At 47.6% G+C, this 16056-nt stretch overlaps 1 pseudogene; it reads left to right on the top strand.

The window, feature by feature from the left end:
• The first annotated feature begins 8158 nt into the window (after nucleotides 1-8158).
• On the top strand, nucleotides 8159-15274 carry LOC136138862 (glutathione-specific gamma-glutamylcyclotransferase 1-like; annotated as a pseudogene).
• Nucleotides 15275-16056: the final 782 nt, after the last annotated feature.

Below are 16056 nucleotides of genomic sequence, written 5' to 3'. Positions count from 1 at the left end.
ATAGGAACATGATATGTTCTGTTCATTATGGAATGTACACTCATGCAATGAGCTGGAAGAAGAAAGCGCTCCAGTTTTAAATGTTGCCTTGCAGATTTGCAATGTTGAAATTTTTAATTTGACATCCATGACAGAAGTACAAGATTTGAAATAATTAAGTTCTGATTTTTATCAAGATGGAAGTGAAGATGCAGGAGCTAGAGGTGATATTTACCCAGACAAATCACAGCTGGTAATTTCACAACGAATCCAGCCACGATGGAGAATTATTCAGAGCTTTTCAATCAGAATACATCTTTAATTGGTAATCAAGATATAATTTTATTAACATGGTGTGTGGTTGGAGGAGGTTTTCTGGGAGCTTTAATCCATTTAAAGAAAATGTAAATATATTAGAATCTCAAATCATCATAAGCGATTGCTACTTTGCTACCAGTGGAATTCATATATGTTCTGTGCCCTCACACAGTTGTTACATGGGATCTAAGTCAAGGGCACTGCTCGGGTCTGTTTTAGGGAAGGGAGTCCCTTCCTCATGGTGCCTCAGCCCCAGTCACCCCCACCAGCCATCCTGTATCTTGTGCCATGAACACTATGTCTCAGAGAAGCAAACTGCGTCCTGTAATGCCTGGGCTGGTGGCTGTCCCACAAAGCCATAGAACTGATTTCCTCTCTCACCATTCGCTGCCACTGCACTGGGAACGTGAGCATTACATTCTCCCTTTTATCACTTCCCAAATACTGCAGTTCCAGGAGACATGATCTTCCTCACCTGTCTCTTCATGTCACATCCCTGGTTCTGGCTTTCACTCAGCATCGATCCATCTGCCTCAGGGGGCTAGCCCCCTCGCAGTCGCCCTCTCTGTGTGATCATGGTTGGCCAAGAGGACACACATATTATGGCTCATAAGATGTAACAGCAAATGGGTTTCCCTGATGTCGCAGTGGTTGAGAGTCCGCCTGCCGATGCAGGGGACACAGGTTCGTGCCCCGGTCCGGGAAGATCCCACATGCCGCGGAGCAGCTGGGCCCGTGAGCCATGGCCGCTGAGGCTGCGCATCCGAAGCCTGTGCTCCGCAAAGGGAGAGGCCACAACACTGAGAGGTCCGCATACTGCAAAAACAAAACAAAACAAAGATATAACAGCAAATAAAGTTCTGGAATTCAAGTGCCTGGGTTCTAACCGCAGCTCCAAAGCTCACTGGTTAGTGAACATGGACAACTGACTCGAATATCCCCCCCCATCAGGTTCCTCACCTCACACATAAAGTTGGTGTGCAGGACTCCCCTCAGGTCCCCTCCCCTCCTGTGTCCCTTGGAGGTCCCTCCCAGGCCGTCCATGCCCCTGGCTCCTGGTAGGACTTGGCAGGCCAGAGACAGAGTGAGAATGAGGGGTGTCTGGGTACTTGTTTTTCTGGCTCCTTCCAGAAGGAACTCTGAGGTTTCTTTGGGCTAAATCATCTCTCCACAGAAAGTCCTTGTTAGACTCAAGACCCCCAGTGTTGTAAGACTTTCTGTTCTTACGATGCCAAGTAGGCTGTACCAGCCTCACCCTTTTTTAAAATTTTTATTGGAGGATAGTTGATTTACAAAGTTGTCTTAGTTTCTGCTGTACAGTAAAGTGAATCAGTTATACATATACATATATACACTCATTTTTAGACTCTTTTCCCATATAGGTCATTACAGAGTATTCAGAAGAGTTCCCTGTGCTATAAGGTAGGTTCTTATTAGTTATCTATTTTATATATAATAGTGTGTATATGTCATCCTTTCAGGTAGTGGCAGCACAGCTGCTTCTAGACCTACAAACTTCCACCCAACAGCAGATATATGATCACTCCCTTTGTGATACCTAGAGACAAATGACAATGAAAGCACGATGATCCAAAACCTACGGGATGCAGCAAAAGCAGTTCTAAGAGGGAAGTTTACAGCAATACAAGACTACCTCAAGAGAGAAGAAAAATCTCAAATAGCAATCTAACCTTACACCTAAAAGAACTATAGAAAGAAGAATAAACAAAACACAAAGTTAGTAGAAGGAAAGAAAACATAAAGATCAGAGCACAAGTAAATGAAATAGAAACAAAACAATAGCAAAGATCAATAAAACTAAAAGCTGGTTCTTTGAGAAGATAAACGAAATTGATAAACCGTTAGCCAGACTCATCAAGAAAAAGAGGGAGAAAACTCAAATCAAGAAAATTAGAAATGAAAAAGGAGAAGTTACAACAGACACCACAGAAATACAAAGCATCCTAAGAGACTACTACAAGCAACTCTATGCCTATAAAATGTACAACCTGGAAGAAATGGACAAATTCTTAGAACGGTATAACCTTCCAAGACTGAACCAGGAAGAAATAGAAAATATGAACAGACCAATCACAAGCACTGAAATTGCAACTATGATTAAAAATCTTCCAACAAACAAAAGTCCAGGACCAGATGGCTTCACAGGTGAATTCTATCAAACAGTTAGAGAAGAGCTAACACCCATCCGTCTCAAACTTTTCCAAAATATTGCAGAGGAAGGAACACTCCCAAACTCATTCTGTGAGGCCACCATCACCCTGATACTAAAACCAGACAAAGATACTACATAAAAAGAAAATTACAAACCAATATCACTGATGAATATAGATGCAAAAATCCTCAACAAACTACTAGCAAACAGAATCCAACAACACATTTAAAGGATCATACACCATGATCAAGTGGGATTTATCCCAGGGATGCAAGCATTTTTCAATATATGCAAATCAATCAATGTGATACACCATATTAACAAATTGAAGAATAAAAACCATATGATCATCTCAATAGATGCAGAAAAAGCTTTTGACAAAATTCAACACCCATTTACGATAAAACCTCTCCAGAAAGTGGACATAGAGGGAACCTACCTCAACATAATAAAGGTCATATATGACAAACCCCCAGCAAACATCATTCTCAATGTTGAAAAACTGAAAGCATTTCTTCTAAGATCAGGAACAAGACAAGGATGTCCACTGTCACCACTATATTCAACATAGTTTTGGAAGTCCTGCCATGGCAACAAGAGAAGAAAAAATAATAAAAGGAATACAAATTGGAAAAGAAGAAGTAAAACTGTCACTCTTTGCAGATGACATGATACTATACATAGAGAATCCTAAAGATGCCACCAGAAAACTACTAGAGCTAATCAATGAATTTGGTAAAGTTGCAGGATACAAAATTAATGCACAGAAATCTCTTGCATTCTTATACACTAATGAAGAATAATCTGAAAGAGAAATTAAGGAAACACTTCCATTTACCATTGCAACAAAAAGAATAAAATACCTAGGAATAAACCTACCTAGGGAGACAAAAGACCTGTATGCAGAAAACTATAAGACACTGATGAAAGAAATTAAAGAAAATACCAACAGATGGAGTGATATACCATGTTCTTGGATTGGAAGAATCAATATTGTGACAATGACTATACTACACAAAGCAATCTACAGATTCAATGCAATCCCTATCACATTACCAATGGCATTTTTTACAGAACTAGAACAAAAAGTCTTAAAATTTGTATGGAGACACAATAGACCCCGAATAGCCAAAGCAGTCTTGAGGGAAAAAAAACTGAGCTGGAGGAATCAGGGTCCCTGACTTCAGACTACACTACAAAGCTACACTAATGAAGACAGTATGGTATTGGCACAAAAACAGAAATGTAGATCAATGGAACAGGATAGAAAGCCCAGAGATAAACCCACACACCTATGGTCAACTAATCTATGACAAAGGAGGCAAGGATATACAATGGAGAAAAGACAGTCTCTTCAATAGGTGGTGCTGGGCAAACTGGACAGCTATATGTAAAAGAATGAAATTAGAACACTCCCTAACACCATACACAAAAATAACTCAAAATGGATTCAAGACCTAAATGTAAGACCGGACACTATAAAGCTCTTAGAGGAAAACATAGGAAGAACACTCTGACATAAATCACAGCAAGATCTTTTTTATCCACTTCCTAGAGAAATGGAAATAAAAACAAAAATAAACAAATGGGACCTAATGAAACTTAAAAGCTTTTGCAAAGCAAAGGAAACTACAAACAAGACGAAAAGACAACCCTCAGAATGGGAAAAAATATTTGCAAATGAATTAACGGACAAAGGATTAATCTCCAAAATATATAAACAGCTCATGCAGCTCGATATTAAAAAAGCAAACAACCCAATCCAAAAATGGGCAGAAGACCTAACTAGACATTTCTCCAAAGAAGACGTACAGATGGCCAAGAAGCACATGAAAAGCTGCTCAACATCACTAATTATTAGAGAAATGCAAATCAAAACAATGTGGTATCACGACATACCAGTTAGAATGGGCATCATCAGAAAATCTACAAACAACAAATGCTGGAGACGATGTGGAGAAGAGGGAACCCTCCGGCACTGTTGGTGGGAATGTAAATTGATACAGCCACTATGGAGAACAGTATGTAGGTTCCTTAAAAGACTAAACATAGAATTGCCATATGACCCAGCAATCCTACTACTGGGCATATAGCCAGAGAACACCATAATTCAAAAAGACACATGCACCCGATGTTCATTGCACCACTATTTACAATGGCCGGGTCATGGAAGCAACCTAAATGCCCATCGACAGATGAATGGATAAAGAAGTTGTGGTACATATATTCAATGGAATATTACTCAGCCATAAAAAGGAACGAAATTGGGTCATTTGTAGAGACGTGGATGAATCTAGAGACTGTCATACAGAGTGAAGTATGTCAGAAAGAGAAAAACAAATATCGTATATTCAAGATATATTTTGTGGAGCCTAGAAAAATGGTACAGATGGACAGGTTTGTAGGGCAGAAATTGAGACACAGATGTAGAGAACAAACGTATGGACACCAAGGGTGAAAGCGGCGGGGGGGGGGGGTGGTGTGATGAATTGGGAGATTGGGATTGACATATATACACTAATATGTATAAAATGGATAACTCATAATAAACGGCTGGAACCCGGGGTTCCGCCCGCCTAGCTTTACCTCTTGCTCTTTGCCGGCGTCTCCGCCCCCTGCCCCACCCCCGGACCGGCTCTCAGAGGAGGGTGAGCTGCTGTCGCCGCCGCCGCCTCAGCTTCCCACAGCCGCTACCGCTGCCGCCGCTTCCGCCACTCCGTTTGGTCCAGCCGCCAGGCCCAGCGCTCAACTCGCCAGACCAGGGCGCTCTGCGGAGACACCCTACTCCTTCCTGGGGTCCGGGACACCTAGCCGGGCGTGGGGTGGAAGCTCCGCTTGCGGGGTACAGGGAGGGAGGATCCTGGAACCGGTGCCAGCGCCAGCCGTCCCCGGATCGACAAGACAGGACAGGTTGAGGGGCGTCGGGGAAGGAAGGGGGGGCGCTATAGGCAGTCCCGGGGAGGACAAGGATGCCCTGTCGCAGAAAGCTCTGATGCGCTCTTATAGCAGGTCTGTTCACATTTGGGTACCCGTGACAACGTGGGTGCACTCCTCTCTCGGGGTCTGGTTGGATTGGAGGGCGTGGGATCTAAACACCACCAGCTGTCCCCGAGGAAATTAGGGGCTGCCAGAAAAAAACGAAAGAGCCAAAAACCTATGCTCCTTATTCCGAGGTGACACAAGGCCCTCCAGACAACCACCTGGTGTAACCACTAGGAAGGGCGGATTTGGAGGTGACTTCAAAAGGAGTGGATGGTAACAAGGTGAGGAAAGGGGCTCAGCAGCCGGAATGCTGTGCCACTAGAAATGGGGGTGACTTGGTAAAAAGCGGTATCGTCCAGAGACAGGGTCTGGGAACCTCTTCTTGCTGATTGGCGACAGTCTGGATATTCCAAGGCATACATTGTTTTGCGATTTCAGTGAAAAACAGTGGGGGATTCTTCACTTAGAGAGTGGCAAAGGAAAAGACACCAAGGTTGGGTTCTTCCTACACACTGGCAGCACCGCAGCAGGGGTGGGGTGAGCTAATATCCCCAAAGCTAAGGACCCACACCCTTAAAATTACAAGAGTGGCTTTGGCAGGAGTGCAGGGCCCGGAAATAGGGTGGAAAGGTGCCTGGGGATATTGGAACCACATCCTGGAAAATTTGAGGGTCTTGGCTTTGGGATAGTGTTAGTGGGGGACAGGGACACTGGAGATCAGAGAAGGGGGAGTTTTCTGTGGGGGGCAAAGGTCGAGGGTCCGGTCAACTGAGAGGTACATAGGCTGCTGGGTCTGGCGAAGCTAGCACGAGGCCCAAGGGTGGGAGCTGGTGCCTGGGGTGGGGGTCGTCTAGGGCTTATCCTCAGGTCCGGTGGGTGAGGCGGCGAGTCGGACCAGAGAGTCAACAGCATGTCCTGGTGAGCTAGTGGGCTTCTCCGGGGGGGCCCAGCGCGCTCCGGGAGCCTGCTGGTTTTGGGGTGTCTCCTCCCGGGGCGCCATGGCGGCACTGGCCAGCAGCCTGATCCGGCAGAAGCGGGAGGTCCACGAGCCCGGGGACAGCCGGCCCATGTCGGCGCAGCGGCGCGTGTGTCCCCGCGGCACCAAGTCCCTTTGCCAGAAGCAGCTCCTCATCCTGCTGTCCAAGGTGCGACTGTGCACCCGCCCCCCACAAACAGTGAGCTCCCCTTAGTGAAGGCCCACATTGACCTGTCCTATCTTCTTCTGTGGGCAGGGATCCTGAAAAACAGGGGCAGATGTCACCAGGTCCACCGTCGTGGCAGGTCAGGCAGTTTTTGTGTGGGTCCCCGATGGGCATCCATGCAGGGAACAGGGCCCAACTTCTGCCCGGCTGCCTGGCAGAAGGCTGGGGTTGTTCTAGGGTCCATGAAGGTGGGTCCACATAGAAGGTACCGGAAGAATCTGAGGCTGAAATTACATATTCCCTAATGATAGCAGGCTGCCCCCACCCCCAACCCTTCCTACTCTGGGTCTCAGTCTTCTCCATAAGATGAGCAAACATGCATGCATTTTTATGCCACAAACTCATCACAGCTTGTAATCAATGACAAGCTTAGTGTCTGTCTTCCCCTCTAGAATGGAAGTTCCACGAGGACAGGCTACGTCGGTCTTGCTCACCGTTGTGAGCAGTGGCTGTGGTATCAGAAATATTCACCATATTGTGAAAGGGAGGGAGGAGGGGAAACTGAGTGGGCAGAGGGAGATTGGATTCCTATTATCTAAGGGCTCTGCGTTACAGGGGCAGGGCTAGAGAGAAGAACCGGAACACTGTGCCCAGTCTCCAGAGGAAGCTGGGAGAGTGGACTGAAATCGCTGACCCACATCACCGGAGCAGTGGGTCCTCAGCTCAGAAAAGCAAACTTGTGTCTGTCCTCTGGACTTACTCTTTACAAGCCCCGTGCCCCTTCCTTGTGGGGAGATGGGCAGAGGTAGGAGACCTCCCTGCTTTCGTCCTCCTCTTCCTGGACCCCCACCCCCACCCCAGGCAAGCCTCAGGAGGTGGTTTCTTTCCCCCTTTCTCCCACACAGAGGCTGGCTCGCCTCTCAGTGGGATGGTGAATAAGCCCTTGGGTGACGCTAATTGCCATCAGATGAGAATCATCTTCCTTGACTCCAGCACCTTCCATCCCCAGGGCCGCCAACAGCCCGGCCAGCCCTCCCCACACTGCACCTCCGAGCTCCAGACAGACGTGGGCTATGGGGAGGGGCGAGAGCCGCTCTCCGCAGGCCCCCGTGCCAAGCTGAGGCGGCAACAGCCAGCAACCGGGGAGGAGGGAGGCTTCCGGGAAGGCTCCAAGCCCATTTTCCAAAAAGAAACTGTCACTTTTCTAGATGAAAAGGAAACGAACAGTGTCGAGAGTTCTAGGACTGAGACAGGCAGGTGAGGGACAGAGACGAAGCGCCCCAGCTGGCCTTGCTCTGACCTACCTCTTCCCACACTCTGTCTGGTTGAGTGAAGAGATATGGGGGGCGGGGGGGGTGACCCTGAAGATACACACCCCCCCCGGCATACGAGCTATGTCCATAGGATTGAAGACCCTCTTCCTCCAGAGTAGAGTGGGATTGAGAGCCAGTCCTTGGGGGTTGGGGCGTGATACCCAACGATGCTATAAAATCATTTCTATTGATCCAATGCCTGGCTGACAGTTGACGGTTGACTCGTCTGGTCTGATCTGGGTTGCGCTCGAATGGAACGGGCCTGACGGTGGGAAAGAACGCCACCCCCCAACCCCTCCCCCTCGGCAGGTGCCTGGGTGAGTGTGCAAGAGGACGGTTCCCCACCCCCATCCCCATGTCCCTTTAAAGGCTGGCAAAACAACTTGTAGGAAGGCATGTCCCCTCCTCTTCGTGTCCCTCCACCCCCAGCAGCGGACAGGTTTTGCAGGAGCTGCGTGCGTCCCGGACCCATCCCCAAACGGAGCTGAGCCGGCGAGCTCCGGCGCGGCCCGAGAGGGCCTGGGCGCGACAGCGCAGCTGATTCCCACCCAGGGCTCCGAAGAGCCCCACGCAGACTCTGGGGGTGGGGATAGGGTACCCTCTATGCGCGCTTCTGTCCGAGAGGCTGTAAAACACCTCTGGCGCCCGGCGAGGAGAGAGCATCCTCTGAAAAGGGACAACAGTGGCTGCGGTGGCGTCTTCCGGGGTTGGGGGGGAATGTGGCCGCCGCAGCCGGCCGGCCCCACTGGGGCCCCAGCGCTAGCCTGCTCTGGGGAGGAAAAATAAAACATGAAACAGGGGTTAGCGGAATCGTGAGGTCGGCCCTTGCCCAAGTCTCATTAAGGAGACGCGCACGCTCCCAGGCTGGGGATGCGGAATGGACACGTGGACAGGGGAGGGGAAGCTGGGGCGCGAGGCAGGAGTTGGGGGGCGTCTCCGTGGCGCGCGAATCGTGGGCCGCGCGCTCCGTGGCCACGTGACCACGGGGAATCGGGGAGGGGAGGGGAAGGGAGCGAGCGCGCCAGGCTCCACGCTCGCTACTGCCGGGGTGGGCGCTGAATCCCGAACGAGGAAGGAGGGCGGGCGAGCGCGAGTGTGTGTGTTTCTCTCGAGTCATGAGCAGCCGGCGTGATAGCCGAGGAGGCAGCGGCGGTGGCGGCTTCGTGCAACTGTGGCTCCCCACACCTCCTCTTCCTTTTTGCTCCTTGATTCTTCTTCTCCCATCACACTCGTCCATGGGGAGCCGGCCGTACTGCTGGCACCTCCTCTCCACTCGGCCCCGTAGGCACCAGCTTCCGCGAGCGAGCGAGCGAGAGAGAGAGAAGATGCCCGGCTGCACCGAGACATAGGGCATCCGGGGGCAGGGCGGGGGCGGCGGGGAGGAGGAGACATCGGAGACTCTGAACCCCGGAAAAGTTCAAGGTTTGTGCAGATTCCCCCGGGGAAGGCGGAGCAGCGTGGCCCTCTGCTGAGACAGAGCGACACAGCATGTGGAACCTTAGTTCCCCGACCAGGCTTCGAACCCACAGCCCCTGCAGTGAAAGCACAGAGTCTTAACCACTGGACTACCAGGGAAGTCCCTCAGAATACAGAATTCTTATCTACTGCTTATGTGTGGTTATTCAAGCAGGGCCGTCGCCAATAAACATATTCCTGGGACTTCCCTGCTGGCGCAGTGAAAAACAATCCGCCTGCCACAGGTTCAATCCCTGGTCCAGGAAGATCCCACATGCTGAGGAGCAACTACTGAGCCTGTGCTCTAGAGCCTGCAAGCCACAACTACTGAGTCTGCATGCCGCAACTACTGAAGCCCGTGCGTCTAGAGCCCATGCTCCACAACAAAGAGAAGCCACCGCAAGGAGAAACCTGTGCATTACAACAAAGAGTAGCCCCCGCTCACCACAACTAGAGAAAGCCCACGCGCAGCAATGAAGACCCAACGCAGCCAAAATAAATAAATAAATAAAAATTAAAAAACAAACATATCCTAAAAGAGAGTCCCAGAAGCCAGTAGTTGAGTTCTGGTTATAGAAAGACAAAAGATACTGTCTAGCAGAATCTTGATTATCCAGACAAAAAGGATAAAGAGGGTTCTTACTAAGGCCAACGTAGTGAAAAAGGAACATCTAGTATATAAGATACCCTATTTCTCAGATGAGATTAAAAGAAACATTTATAGTCCTGATGTGACATGAAAAATATATCAGATTTGAAGCAGCAATCAGAAAAAACAATTTTTTCTTTGGTGGTAAAATATTTTCATCTTTCATAACCATTACCTACATACTGCTAATGGAATATTTCAGATTCTGTCCTGTCTACAGGGGTTATTTTCAGCATTGGATCTACCTGGGACCTGGGAATCTCTTATAGTTCTCCTAAGATCCACCACCTCAAGGACTCAGCGTCTATTCAAGCAGCATGTGGTTCCATAAAAGCAATCAGAGTGCACTGTCCTCAACTGTGGATCCCGGAAGACCAAAGGAGGCTTTAATACTGAGGTTGTTTGGCTTGCACAACAGTCAAGAAAAGTCAGTAAATGCCAAGCTGGTTTGCTTCCTTTGATGGAAGCTGCTGAAAAGGTCTTCTGTTTGGAAGCATTTACCAGTTTTTCTGGTACAACAGCTACAGCTGTGGGCTTTCTGAGTGTGAACAGACATATGGAAGACATGAAATATTAGGGACAGGCACCATCTGCAACTGATTGTCTCACAAGCTGGGACTGCAATATAGGAGTAGCAACGGACACACTTTTCTCAGGGCCATACACTGGCAAAAAACCCCAAAAACCAAAAAACAAAAAACTTTTGGGGACTTCCCTGATGGTCCAGTGGTTAAGATTCTGCCTTCCAATGCAGGGGATGCGGGTTTGATCCGTGGTCAGGGAACTAAGATCCCACATGCTGTGGGGCAACTAAGCCCGCACTCTAGCGCCTGGGTGCCGCAACTAAGACCCGATGCAGCCAAAGAAAACAAACAAAAAAACCCTTTTGGCTGACAAAGATCTTAAAGATATGAATAAATGGGATTGTAAGACTGTGTCCTTTGCAGCTAGCATCCTCAGCACTTCCTGCCCTAATCATTCAAAGGTTAAATGAACACAGTTGATGAATACTGCCTTGTTTTAGAAGAGACATTTAAAGAAAAAACCAAGACATTATGGCTTTTCCCGAATTAATATCCATCCTCTTATTAAACTACACTTATGTGGGGTATAAAGGGGATACAAAGGTAGATAATAAAAACCATATACACTAAAGGACCAATTCTTTATCCATAGGTTAACCACTAACCATAAAGTAGTATAGAAGGAAAGAAGAATTTTTATGAAGGGGCCATCAGGCTTTCAGGTAAAGATAGTAGACTGAAAATCGCATTTAAATTTTCTTTCTCTTGGAAGAAATTCTGCCATAATTAAAGGGAAAAAATTTAAAGGTATAAATTCATAAAGATGGGGAAGAGAAAATACAACTGCAACAAAATCTCAGTAACTGTGAAACAAATGGTGTTAGCAAAAATACCACAGAATTCTCAAAGGCTTAGGACTGGTAGCGCCTCTGGAACTGTATGGAGGGGAAATGGGGGGAGGGGATGTTAAAAGAAAGAGGATCAAGAAACTGTTACAGCCCTAGATCCCCCCACCATTCTAAGCTACCTCAGCCCCTCAATAAAACTGAAAGATTGATTCTTTCAGAGAAAATAAGATAGATGGCACTTTGGGACTTCCCTGGTGGCGCAGTGGTTAAGAATCCGCCTGCCAACGCAGGGGACACAGGTTTGAGCCCTGGTCTGGGAAGATCCCACATGCCACGGAGCAACTAAGCCCGTGCGCCACAACTACTGAGCCCACGTGCCACAACTACTGAAGCCTGTGCGCCTAGAGCCTGTGCTCCACAAGAGAAGCCACCGCAATGAGAAGCCAGTGCACCCCAACAAAGAGTAGCCCCCGCTCGCCACAACTAGAGAAAGCCTGTGTGCAGCAACGAAGACCCAATGCAGCCAAAAATAAATAAATATATAAAAAATAAAATAGTAAGATAGATGGCACTTTGAAGGGGATGCCAGGCATGGCTGAGGGGTGGTAAAGGAAGTGAATTTATGCATATACTGAATGCTGAGACTCTCCAGCCCTCTTTCCCAATTTAGCTCCCAGGAGGCTGGTAGAAACTCTTTATATTCTAAACAGGAGAGGCAAGGATAATTTTTTGAAAAATTAAGCCAGCCCCTAAAGAAAGACATGCCAAGTACTGACATAGAGGATTCCAGCTACCCTCGGTGATGGGTAACTGGAGCTCCTAACCTGGCCCTCATGGTTTAGAGGACCATACTCTGATCTTCCTCTGGCCTCCTCGGAACCCCTGTATAGAAGAATCCACACGGCCAAAGAGACATGCCCAGGTAGAACACATAGAATTTCCCAGCTAAAAAGCCCTAACACTGTTTCCAGGGCCTTCTTGAAATACTTCTACTGGTCACTTTTCCTGAGGGTCAGTAAGCATATCCTTAGGCCCAAGGGATGGCCAAAGGGTGGAAGTTGAATAAAGGAAGAGTAGGCTGTGAAACAGGGTTCTTCAGTTGCACTCCTGAGTGAACAGATGGGGAATTTTGGCAAAGAACCAAATGGAAGTCCTAGAACTGAAAAGTACAGTATCTGTTGCTGTTTGTAATTTTTTTTTTTTTTTTTTGGCCGTGCCATGCGGCCTGTGGGATCTTAGTTCCCAGACCAGGGCCTGAACCTGTGCCCCCTGCAGTGGAAGTGCAGAGTCTTAACCACTGGACTGCCAGGGAAGTCCCAAAAAGTACAATATCTGAAACAAAAGTTATACTGAATGGATGTAACAGAACACTGTAGCCTATAAAAGGAGAGTCTGTATACTTGAAGACAGATCAACAGGAATCACCCCATCTGAAGAACAGAAAGGAAGAAAACAATAACAACTAAAAACCACCCTTAGTGATCTGAGGGACAATATCGAGTGCTTACACATATGTGTAAGTGGAGGTCTGAAAGGAGGGAATAGAGATGCTGAGGCAGAAAAAAATTTAAAGAAATAATGGAAAAAAAGATTTCCCAAATTTGGCAGAAACTATCAATTTACAGATCCAAGCTCAGTGAACCCAAAGCCAGATAAATACAATGAAAACACCTAGGTACATAACAGTCAAGCTGCTGAAAGCCAGATAAATACAATGAAAACACCTAGGTACATAACAGTCAAGCTGCTGAAAACCAAACATAAAAGAAAAAGAGAGGGTGCCCATAGATCAGCACTGTCCAACAGAACTTTCTGTAATGATGGAAATGTTCTACTTCTGCACTGCCCAATCTAGTAACCACCAGCCATGTGAACATTTGAAATGTGGCTGATGCAACTGAGGAAATGAATTTTTTATTTTATTTTAATTAATTTCAATTTATATAGCCATAAGTGGCTAGTGGCTATCATACTGAACAGTGTAGCTAAGAAGCCTTACGAGATATCAACCCATCATAATATGTGCACTTTACTGATTCAAACAAACAGTAATAATAAAAACAAACAAAGTTTAAGATACGGAGATAATTGAAAACTTGAGAACTGACTGGATATTTGATGTTAACGAATTCTTGTTAATTTTTTAATGTGCACATACTTATTGTGGTTATGTTTTTAATAAGACACCATCTGTTTTAAACATATATATTGAAATATTTACAGATGAAATAAATGTCTAAGATTCAGGTCAAAACAATATGCTGTGGACAGGGGTATAGATGAAACAATATTAACTATGGGTTGATAATTATTGAAGCCAAATGATGGGCACACAGGGACTCATTACACTACTTTGTTTACTTTTGTAGAGTTAAAAATTTTTCATAAAATGTTTTTAGAAAGTAGAGCAAAAGGAGAAAGAGATGGAAAATAGGACAAAAAAAAAGGGAGATCAGTACAGGAGGGTCAACATTCAAATAGCAAGACTTCCAATAAGAGAGACAGAGAAAATGGAGGGAGATGTATAAAAGAAAAACTCCCAGAACTGAAGGATACAAGTTTCTACATTGAAAGAGCCCAAAAAGTACCTAGTAAAATGGGTGAAAGAGACACACACACCAAGGCACATCACTGTGAAACTTCAGAACATGGAGGATAAAGAAAGGATCGTACAAGCTTTCACTGAGAAAGAACATGGCACAGAAAAGGATCAACAATCAGAATGGCTTCAGACTAGGAAGCAAATTATTTTCCTAACCTAGAATGATATACAGAAACCATCAGACAAGTGTGAAGATAAAAAAGACATTTTAAAACATGTGAAGTCTCAAAAACTTTATTCTCTACACACTTATTCTTAGGAAGCTACTAGACGATGTATTTCATCAAAATGAAACCAAGGAAAGAAAAATACAATAGGAGACCCAACATACCAGACAGGCAAAGGGAATGAATCCCCAGGGCTATTATGAAGGGAGATCCCAGGATGGCAGTTCCAGGTGTTGAAGGAAGTCAGTTCAGACTGACACAGTCAAAAGACTCCAAAAGGAGACTATAAGAAACTGAAACCGATTAAGACTATCTTGAAGGGTCTGATCTCACTGCAATTTGGGAATGAATTACAGTTAACACAAAAAATTAAACAAACAGGAGCGGCCAAGCAGTGCCAGGCCAGGTGGGTACGTCTGTCGGTCCTGCCATGCCCGCACCAGAGACCAGCCCTGGAGGCGGCCCGGGCCCGTCCTGTGGCCGGCACCATGAAGCAGGAGCTGGCAGCCCAGAACACCCCACCCCCAGGACGACGGTGGCCCCCAAGCGCTGTGGATTTCTGGGTACGGCTCCCTGGTGTGGAGGCCTGACTTCGCCTACAGCAACAGCCGTGTGGGCTTCGTGCACCGCTACAGCGGCCGCCTCTGACAGGGAGACACCTTCCATCGGGGCAGCGACAAGATGCCTGGTCGTGTGGTGACCCTCCCTGAAGATCATGAGGGCTGCACTTGGGGTGTGGCGTACCAGGTGCAAGGTGAACAGGTCAATGAGGCCCTGAAGTACCTGAACGTGTGGAAGGCAGTGCTTGGTAGCTATGATACCAAGGAGGTCACCTTCTGCCCTCAAGATGCCCCTGACCAACCACTCAAGGCACTGGCCTACGTGGCCACCCCACAGAACCCTGGTTACCTGGGCCCTGCGCCTGAGGAGGCCATCGCTACGCAGATCCTGGCCTGCCGAGGCTTCTCTGGCCACAGCCTTGAGTACTTGCTGCGCCTGGCAGACTTCAGGCAGCTCTGTGGGTCACAGGCACAGGACGAGCACCTGGCAGCCATCGTGGATGCTGTAGGCACCATGCTGCCCTGCTTCTGCCCCACTGAGCAGGCTTTGGCACTGGTCTGAAGGGCTGAGCCCCTATGTGGACACAGGGGCCAGGTCCCTACTCCAGTGCACACAGACAGACTTGATATAGCTGGAGCCCACTGAGAACACTTGGTGGGCCGACTGGGGCCTCTCTCAAGCCCCTGCCTGTCTGCCAGCCCTCAGATCTCCTACCTGACACTGACTTACTACTTGAAACTCTATTTATTGTACCATGTTGGTGTGGTGGGCAGGGTGGGGGGCCTGCCCTAGATATAGGGGCCCTGCTGAGCAGTGCCCCACCCCAGGCACCTGTTGCCTGATCAGATTCCCCCCAGTGCTGCTGCTATCCCCATACTACCCAGGCCTCCACCTCCCCAGGGAGCCTCCAAGAGCCTTGACCCTCTGCCCCTGACTCCAGATCAACCATTCCCTAGCCCCAGAAACAACACCCGTCAAAGGTCCCAGCCTGCTGGTGAGGGTAGGAGGGAGTGAGGAGAGGGGGCCCTATAAGAACTGAGGCCCCTGCCAGGTGTGCTCATCCCCCAGGTCCCCAGGGCAGAGCTGGATCTGGAGGCCAGACACAGCTGCTGAGGCTGGACCTAGGCCTCTTACCCATTTGGCTTTGTTTCCCTGTCCTTCTGTCTGTCTGTCTGGGCTACTCCTGTCTGTTTGTTGGTCTATTCCTGGGAAGCTCATCACTATAGGTCCTGGCACCTTCCCAGTCTGTCCCATACTATAATCCATAAGCTGATCTCATTAAAACAAAAAAAATTAAACAAAAAGGTATTAATGTGTAAATATCTAATTACTTATAAAAATTT

This window comes from Phocoena phocoena, chromosome 19 (genome assembly GCF_963924675.1).
Source record: "Phocoena phocoena chromosome 19, mPhoPho1.1, whole genome shotgun sequence".
Lineage (NCBI taxonomy): Eukaryota > Metazoa > Chordata > Mammalia > Artiodactyla > Phocoenidae > Phocoena > Phocoena phocoena.
The sequence above is the reverse complement of the archived record's forward strand: the minus strand, read 5'-3'. Positions and strand labels throughout refer to the sequence as shown.